The sequence below is a fragment of the Mugil cephalus genome, chromosome 12 (genome assembly GCF_022458985.1).
Source record: "Mugil cephalus isolate CIBA_MC_2020 chromosome 12, CIBA_Mcephalus_1.1, whole genome shotgun sequence".
In the NCBI taxonomy this organism is placed as follows: domain Eukaryota; kingdom Metazoa; phylum Chordata; class Actinopteri; order Mugiliformes; family Mugilidae; genus Mugil; species Mugil cephalus.
Genome location: NC_061781.1, coordinates 10264112 through 10273985, shown reverse-complemented (window position 1 = coordinate 10273985; position 9874 = coordinate 10264112).

The window sequence follows — 9874 nt, the reverse complement described above, 5'->3', positions numbered from 1 at the left end:
TTTGTTGACAGTAAAATTATACAAAGAAGTTCTGCATTAGGCCAGAGGAGCTGGGGAGATCCAGTTCTTTTAGAATGGCTGTAAACTGTGTGTTCCCAGGCTTTACCGATTAACGGAACTTAAACGTTCTATTTGCCCATTACTCATGACTAAATAGTTTGGATATGCTAACAGCATTTTTTTCTATTTCTGAAAATGTGCAATATGTTCAACTGAAATGCATTTGCATATTTATTTATAGCCTATATATGAGTAAAAAATGAGCATATACTGTATTTCATAAGAGCATTGGGTCTACTAATCTAATGAAATAATTGTTAATAACACCCTTGCAGATGTAATACAAGGGACTGCTGAAAAGGATGTAAAATTTTTCGGAGTTGTAAACATTTTTACACTGGAAGTCAACTGTTATTGGACCAATGAATCTAATTTTGCTGACAATTGCTAAGTCTGCAACCAATGGAAATCACAGAAGAATGTCTCTCTTCCTTTATGACGGTCAAATTAAATGATTAAATAATGATGATGATGCTGAGTCTGAGTTAACAATATTTCCTTAAACGCTCCAGAATTCATGCAGATGCTTCTGCCTTCTGTCACACCATCAACAGTAGTTACCACTGGAAGTTATGCATATCCATGTTGTCACACGATCTCCACCATATTTTTCCAGATGATGTTCTATGCTTCATATCAAGAGCTGTTCCACGTATTCTCCATGCGTTCTGGTACAGATTTATCTTAGCTCTATCTGTCAAAATAATGCTGTTCCAGATTTGGAAAAGTATAGTTCTTTGGCAAAAGGAAGTGACACAATATGCTTCCTGCCGTGTCAGACATACAGACGTTTATGCACATACTTGACAGTAGATTTTCTAATTTGGGGATTATCATGTGACCAATTGACTGGCTGTGCTTCAGTATCTTTCACAACTCATCATCATCTTCAAAAAAGCAGAATTTAATGCGCCACAATCCCTTGACGGCCACACGTGTCCACTGAAAGCAGTTTTGTCGCTGCAAAAGTTACACTGTGTTGCTGTGCTTAAATAGTAGAGTGTTGTTTTAGTATAATGTAACTTAAAATGTGACTGATACCTTGCAACTTGATATGCTGAGAATTTTACACATAACACAGGTTGGCAGAGATAAAAATAGAAGATGGATCGGAGGCAGTCCAATTCTCCACCAACAGTCATTAACGTGATATAATAGAAAAATTTTAAAATCTCGTCTCCATACACTCTGCAGCTTCCACTTTCACAAACCAGTTAAACGTAGCAAGAAAGTGAACGTGTGTAATGGCACGTTCTTGAGGTTCTGCGCTTTGCATCTAAAAATATAATGGCAGATGGATGATGCTAATTGGCTCGCTGAAAATCTAAAAGGAATGCATTGACGGCAGGGACAACACATGGTTCTGTCGGCGCACAATGTGTCTAATCTCCTCTGCCAGATAAACAAACAGGCACGCGATTAAAACTGCACTCTGATAATGTACAGGAGGAATAAAGGATGTCAAGTTAATCCGTGAAGATGGGTTTTTATCTAAATCCACAATTCCCTCTATCTGTTCTCTGGTGTATTAATGTCGACAGGGTTTATCTGGGTAAAAGTCCAACCTGCCATAGACATGCTGTAGATAGCACTGTGGCATATTTCCATATATTCCTATACTTTTAGTTTCTGCCACCGTACCTCAGCTGGCTTTAAAGCACAATAAAAGGACTTTTTAAAGTCATATGGAGTTTGTGAGGAAAAGACATTCTTATTTTGTACATATTTGTATTTTACTGAGTGAGAACAAACTATAAAATCACCATCTGAATACCACAATAATATATTTTAGAGATAAAATAAAGCAATTATTATCTACTGTATCCAAGATTCAACTTGAGTTTCTTTAGCATTTATCATTCCTCATTTCTCAACAAGCTGTAATCTAAGAAAAATAATATGAAGTCCAAAATTTAGCACCTTGACAACACACATGAAGTATAGTTACAATTTATTTGTTATTCGTTATTCGTTTTTGCTGCCAGTGATGCCTCTTTGTTGTTGACCCTGACCTCTGACCCGTCTTTAAAAGGGGGTCAAGAGAAAAGTAAATTCTCTGCAGAGACCAATAAAGCATCTTGTTAACACCAGACTCTGTCCTTAATTTTCAAGCTTGCCTTTAGAGTAGTATTTTCATTAAGTGCTTCTTATGGGAAGTTATTGTGCTTTCAAGATTTCCAAACTGCAGTCAGCCACAATCTGTAGCTGCTGGCACTATGGGAATAGTTTTGCATCTCTCCAAGAAACTTTTCTGACAAACCAGAAAAGTAAACCCTTAAAAACTACCTTTCTGAATATCTAAAATATTTGAATCCTAGATAAAATAACAATTTCAGAACCATAAAACTGGGGAACGTGATCCTCACTGCACAGAACCCATCAACCGACTGAACCGGAAGCTGCCTCCCTCACATCCCCTGCCTGTCTAAATTGATGGAGCAGCAAACACAGACATAATTCCGTTGCAACACACTTCTCAGATTTCTACATGTTTCCCACATGTCCTTTGACACTGCTCTTCAGATCCGGAGCACTCCATCACTAAATCACCACTAACCTTGGGGTACAAGCTCAGTTCATGGGATAGTAAAGCAATACGAAGCCCTGCTGAACTCTCCGACGCTCCACCGTCCTGTGTATCGGTAAATCAGTCCGCTGGTACTTTCCCAAGGCTGTTCTGACTCTGAAGGTCAGGGACGGGGAGGATGTAGCCTGTGAGGTCATAGGTTGAAGAGAAAGTAGCTTAGGGTCCTGCATCCCACTGAGAGAAATGGTGAGAGCAAGGAAAATGAGTGATGTAGGTCTGATATATAGAAAGAAAACAGACAGGCAGGGGTTGAGTGTTGGATAGAGAAATTAACTTGTGAGAACATCGTTCTGCTCTATCTGGTATTAAGAGAAAAAGCAAAACAAAACATACAAAAACAGATACACTCACATATGTTGGTGGTCCAAGGGTGCAGCAGTAGGACAGACAAACCAAGTAATATTTTGAGGCCCTGTTGAAAAAAAAAAGGGTCCTCCAGATGACTACTTTTAACGTATGTTTCAAAGACAACCAAACCCCCCCCCCCCGTACCTATGATGTCTGCTGTGTTTCAACAATACTCTTGATATTGCACCCCCAGAACCAGAAGGCTTTCAAAAAAATGTTCACGGTTGTGCTTTTACTTCATGCAGCTCGCAGTTCAAAGTTAAGCCAAAAATAATCGTATCACAGAACATTAGGATTTATCCAGGTTCAAGCACTGACAACAATACTTTAACATGACAATGCCTACTGAAAACTTTTAAATGTTCAGGTTTCACAAAGGCACCCAATTATTCAGCTGGGGCCATTTAACTGCATCTTTTATAACCCCGTGATTGAATCTCTCTACTCCCGCAAATGAACCATTGATCAGAAAATGACTACCGTCCTGAGGAAGCGCCCTCACAGACACAACAGCTCGCTGGGAGAAATGAAAAGCATCAAGCGGTTTAACAATAACACAGACATTCAGTCTTTCATTCATTTTCGGTAACCGCTGTCCCCCCTGGTCTGGTCTCCAGTCTATCGCGGGGCTAACAGACAGACACTCTCACATGCACACCTACGGCCAATTTAGAATCATCAATTAACCTAACAAGCATCGTCCAAAGAGCGATGAGAGGAAGTAACCGGAGAGAACTCAGACGCAAACACAGTAAGACCCCAGTCGGCCAATGGATTTGAACCTACAACCTCCTTGCTGTGAGGCATCAGCACTAACCACCACATCAGTGTCCCACTGTAACACAGACAGCTACTTCCACTACGAGGAAAATAAAAAAAGGTGAGGTTGTCGGACAAAAATATGCTTTTTTTGTGTGTGTTTAAAAACATCTATAAAAAGAGAAAGACTTCCTTTCTTGGTTTAATTTGGGAGTGAATCTTAATTGGGCGTTTGGTTATTCAAACACAGTGGCTGTCAACAGTTTTGGCTCACAAAAAGAACCCTTAATACAAAGGAGTGTTGTTTTTAGCCATATGTTCCCGGTGCAGCTCCAGGGACAGGAAAGCACTGGCTGATGTTTTCAGTGAACAACTATTTGATGGATTGCCAAAATGTTAATTCTTCAAGGACTAATCAGCCTTGGCTGCACATTTTGTTCGGTGCCAGTTCTAATGTTAGCATGCTAACGCCACCTAACTAAAAAGATAAACATAAGTTTTTGCTTAAATGTTTGCATTTTGAGAGAAGCATTTAGATTTAAGCATCAGTGTTCCTGAGTATAGGGTTAGTAATAAACTAGTAACAAGATGGTCTTGGTGGTATGAAAGCTGAGTGTTAAATCTGACTGAAAAAGAACGTAGATACACACACACACGTGCACACAAACCTCACATAGCCCATAGCGAGCCACTTCTGGCCTGGGAGGGAGGTGAAAATAGTATTTTCTGCTCATCTGAGGCTTCATTCAAGGTTACCCAAGTGAGAAAGAGCTTACCACACAATGTGTTATAGCTCTGGCTCACAGTTATGTGTCTCTCAGAAAGGTGGAATATCGACTCCTCTCTACTTACCTCTACCCTACCTCTGTTTTTCTCTGAGTTTTTGATGGCCTGAGGCAGGGGATCCCTTCGGTTTCTGAAACCGGCCGACTAAAGGCTGGGCTAAAGGCTGGACCAGGATGTTTCAGAAACACATGTTCTTATAGCTGGTTTTGAAAACAAATGTGTGTAAAAGTATTGAAATTTACAAATTCAACTTTTAAAGCCGCAGCTCATTAACGAAAGCAATCGACGGTCAAGATGATGGAAAATCACACTTCCATATGAAACGCAGCATGTGAAACAAATAAATTAATAGTAAGACAAGGATGCCTTTCTATACAGCCCTTTAAGTTTTTTTTTAATCCATAAAAACTGAACAGCAGTGGGGGGAGAAGAGCATCACTGAAAGGTCACAAACCCTTTGTGATTGATTTAAAAGTACAAAAGCGTGAGAATAATATGATTCTCTGTTTGAACCTGGGAAAATTGATGCCCTGCGTGTGCTATGGAGTACAGTGCATCTGAGGAGATTAACACTGTGAAATCATACAATTGAGCGGAAACAACTGGGTGTTGAAAGGTGAACTACTGAACATGTGGTTTGGCAATTGGGAAATTATAGGTATAGATGCTGGCCACTTGTGTCAGTTCTGGAGTCAGTAGAAGAGCAATATTTCCAAACAGACAGCTCAAATGAGTGATCCCATCAATATCCGTCTTCCCTCATCAGCAGTTTTATGCTACCTTTCCGGGGCAGTGTGTAGGTGAACGTGTCCGTGTGTGTGTGTGTTTCTGTACTCCAGATGGCTCCTGTAGGGAGCGAGGTGTGTTTGTGCCCATCTTCTGTCGTCCCCCAAGGCCCGATAAAGCATGTAGAACAAACAGGATAATTAGTCCTTGACACACACATATATATACACACACATATAGTCAAACACACTTTCTGTTCCATTCGTAGTAACCGGTGTCTTAAGCAAATCGCTCTGTATGCTGATATATTTCACGTCACCTCATGAAAACTTTTAAAAGTTATGTAACATCAGTAGTACATGGTGGTGAAGCCACTATTTGAGGGCGTAATATATTCTAGTATTTAAGTTAATTTTTTTGCCCCTTCTTTATAAATCTACTTGTGTATATTTTATGACAGGGAATCATGGATTCTACTTTCCGGCTCCATACTTCCCTAATTATCTTTACTAAATGTAAGGCAAAGCCGGTGACCTGGCAAATGCCTCCAACACATGCATTTATGGGTCAAATGTATTTATTATGAGTCGCAATACATCAAACGAGACCCACTAAGCGCAAAACGATGGTTAGAGCAACTAAAAGAGCAGAGGTACTAATTAAGATCTATATGCAGTAGATTAGACAGCATAAATAACAGAGGATAGATAACGAGGGGGATAGATGAGGCATGAGACATAATGGGATGTTGTATGTGTTTTCTCACGTTGTTGTGACAAATGCTAGGGCCAACGGATATGATCCATCAGATCTATAAAGGGCTCATAGGAGCTTTGCTTGCTCAAGCACACCCTGGATTATTCAAACATGGCAGGCCGGGACACCAAGGCCAGGCAGCTGACAAGTAAGAGAAGCTGGCCGACGCTTGCTTGTTGTTGGTTATATATCACACAAGGTGCATTTCGTGCCCTCCGCGTCCGCCTGGTCCAGCATTTGTGCGGATGGGTTAAATTTAATCCCATCCCCATCAACAAAAGATACAAGCTGTTGTTTCTACTTTTCACTTCGGCGTAAGGGGAAGTAAACACGAGGATTTGCGCAGTTCTGAATGAGTAAACTTTTAAAAGAGAAACGAGCGCCAATAAAAGAGATGATGTTGTGTTTACATTGTGTTTGTGTGTCTGCGCTGAGCTTTTCCTTGGGGGCCCCATTGTTAAGACAGTGTCATGCGACCCCGGTCATCAGAGAGAATGTGCTCAGTCTCTGGTGAGATGGTGGCTACCTCTGCCTCCATTTGGCTCTTCTGTCATGTATGTAGCGTCCATGTGTTTGTGTGGGTCCACACCGAGGTGTGTGCGTGTGTGTTTTCCACAGGGTTTGTTGAGATGAATGTGTGTTTGTCAGTGATGGATTTCTAAATCTGTGAAGCACTGGTGTCCTTGAACTTCAAGGTCTGCCATATGCCGCCCCGGACAGAGCCAAGGGATATGTGCGTATGAGTGTGTGCGTATAAGTGTGTGTGTGTGTGTGTGTGTGGGGGGCTCTGGGTGTGTGTTTAGTGGATAGGGTAACACCTTCAGGCAGTAGTATCAGCCCAGCCTGGTGTCACTAAGGGAACACTTTAATATTGTAGTGATCAGATAGATTTTGCATTCATTTTATTAAACCAAGCGCTGTTTGTTATTTACGCCATTTAAAGCGTAGCATTTCCCACATACCTTTCTTTTTTTCTTCCGTTCTTCTCTTCTGGGAGGCGGTCAATGCATGAAGTGGAAACGAAATAATACGCGTGTGGCTGAATATACATACTTGTTGGAATGAGTAAACATTTGAAGTGATACTGTAACAAACATGCACCGGAGTGAGATTGCCTCTTATATTTTCAACAATACTGAATTTCATTTTCATTTTTCCTCCTGGTTTATAATGAATGGATCCTTGGGATGATAAGACATTCGTAGTGACTCTTATTCCCTCCACCCCCCAGCCCGCTCTGTCTGAAGTGTTTACAGTTTTTACTTTCATGGTAAGTGAATGGTGAAAAAACACAGACCCCCTCTTTGCAAAGCCAACTGCGTCCTATAATTACAGAAAGGATGAAAGGACCTTTGGAGAGGTACCCATATCCAGTTTCCTCTGGAGATGGATGATAATGTAAGTTATCATCCAAACACTAGACGGAATTTAGTGCCGCAGAGACATTATTTAGGTGAAAGGAAGTGGGAGTAATACAATAAAGTCTTACAAATAATTTAGATTATAAAACTAAATCAGCAAGTAGGAGTAACTGATGTAATGACAAGGCTATGACCCTTTCTGGCTTGCAACACTTGTGTTTATTAGAGCACATCTAGAGCCAAATAAATAGCCCTTAGGTTCTGTTTCCAAATACTGTTCCGAAGCATTTAAAGAAATATTAGTTCAATTATAGATTAGTGTCAGTTTAAATAGACATTTAGAGGTTTATTTCCACTGTTTGAAACTTTTGTTGACTAGATATCAACCACAGAAAATGAAAGACAGCAATTGACTTCATCCCTTCAAAACATGTACTATACTCATTCCCGTTGCCGGCAGTCATGTTTCTGCCTGTAGCTTGTGATGCATTTAAGCTTCGAGTAAAGAATGTGACCATGGTTGATGATTTTTCAGCCCAGGACCTGAAGGTAGAAAATTCATAATTCAGCATGAACCCGTGTAAGATTCTTGCTCCAAAGGAATTTGTGAGCTCAGGATTACAATATTGAAGGTTTTGTACATGAAATGCTTGACATGCAATTGGTGACATTGGCCAAAGGTGGTGAGAACACCACTTCTAGGGTAAATTCGGTGTCTAGAAGCAAGCAAGGCTACCAACCAAAAAAAAAATGTAATCAAGAATATCAACACTTTCCTGCTCACAAATTGTCAAGACAGCCTTAGCTTTCAAATAGCAAATCAGAACACTCTAGTACCTATTTATGCATTTAGATGTGGGTTAGAACAAATGTGAAACATTTCCAGATGGGGTTGATATGACCACTTGTGTACTTTCCTTTACCAAATGTTTCCGACAGGGTTCAGAACCAGAGAAATGTTTTATTTGTTTTGGTCTCCTGGGTCGTCTACACATTTCATGACAAGTTACCAATGAACATTACAGTAATGAACATTACTTTTGGGTAATTCATTAGACGGCACTGACTTAACACAAGACAGCAACTCCCATGATCCTACATTCATTCACAGTGTTATTGTTTTGATTGAGAGGGACCCAATGGCAGAAATGACATACTGTACATTAAATTGCAGTGTAAAATCTAAATGTGTGTAATAATCTATAATCTATTTTTTTATTATTTGTACAGTATTTTTAATTGGGATTCTACAGCTATAATGAATTTGTCACATAACGAGACACTTTGTGCTGTTTTGTATTGAAAGACTTGTTTATAGATGTGTCCTTGATGTGCTAAAGTTTTCCAATTTTAGTCATTGTTTTACACTTCGTTGAATCAGACTGCATCACTGCGAGTGTGTTTGTGTTACGTACAGGCAGCTTGCCAAAAGGCAGAGTGTGAAGTAGGGACTGTGGAAACAGCAGGTTTATTGTTTGTTTAGAGCATAATTCAATTACTTGTCCTCTTCTGTTTTAAGTCATGAATAACTGCTCCACGCTGTGTGTCTTTGTGTGTGTGTGTGTGTGTGTGTGTGTGTGTGTGTTTGTCCACAGACATAAATTACCAACAGACTGTAAGGGCTAATGGACCACAGCCAGTAAAGACGGTGTTTAATATGTCCACGAGCTACAGCAGTGTGCTGAATTAAATGATGAAACTTTTTTTCCTCTTACTGCCACCTATTGCAGGCTGAAATATGTTGCTTAAGAAAAATCAAAAGTGAGTTATTCCCTGAGTGCTGTGTTTATTGTGCTGGCTTGATAGTTAGTCAGTTCCATGGGTGGTTTCTCCATCGGGGCAATCACGCTCCACCCCACCAAAGGGAGAAATGGATTTTTTTCCCCCATCACATTAAACTAGTGTTTGGCTGGCTGTCAGTAACTATTGCAGACTCTCCGTGTTCCTTTGAATACAGCCCAATCAGGGTGAAGCCTATCAGAGTACCACTGGCCCACCCATTTGGGTACATTTCAATATGGCCGCAAATTTCCCAGATTTTTCTCATAGATTCTTACGATGAGTCCTTCGTGTGTGTTTGTTTTCTGTTTATTGGAATGGAATCTAAATGGGTTCTGTAAGGGCTTGTCCTAATGAGCTTTCAATGTAAACAACCAAGAATGAATCGGCTAGAATGAATGAATCAGATGACATTAAGAAGTCCACTTATTTCTTCATTAATACTAAAGTGTTTGCCGTTACACCCAAGCGTGCTGAACTGAACCATACAATATGACAAACTCTAGTTGGCGCATTGTTAATTCACCCATTAAACGGCCTCCTTAGCCATTGTAGCCAACATTTCCTGACATCAACAGCAGTGTCCTCCCTGATAGATTTGCCAGGAGCCCCCACTGATTAGACTTTTGGAGAAAGTGTATGAAATATGTGTCTTAAGTTCATGTGCACACAATCTATGAGTATGATTTAGCCAGATGTATGCACATAGCAG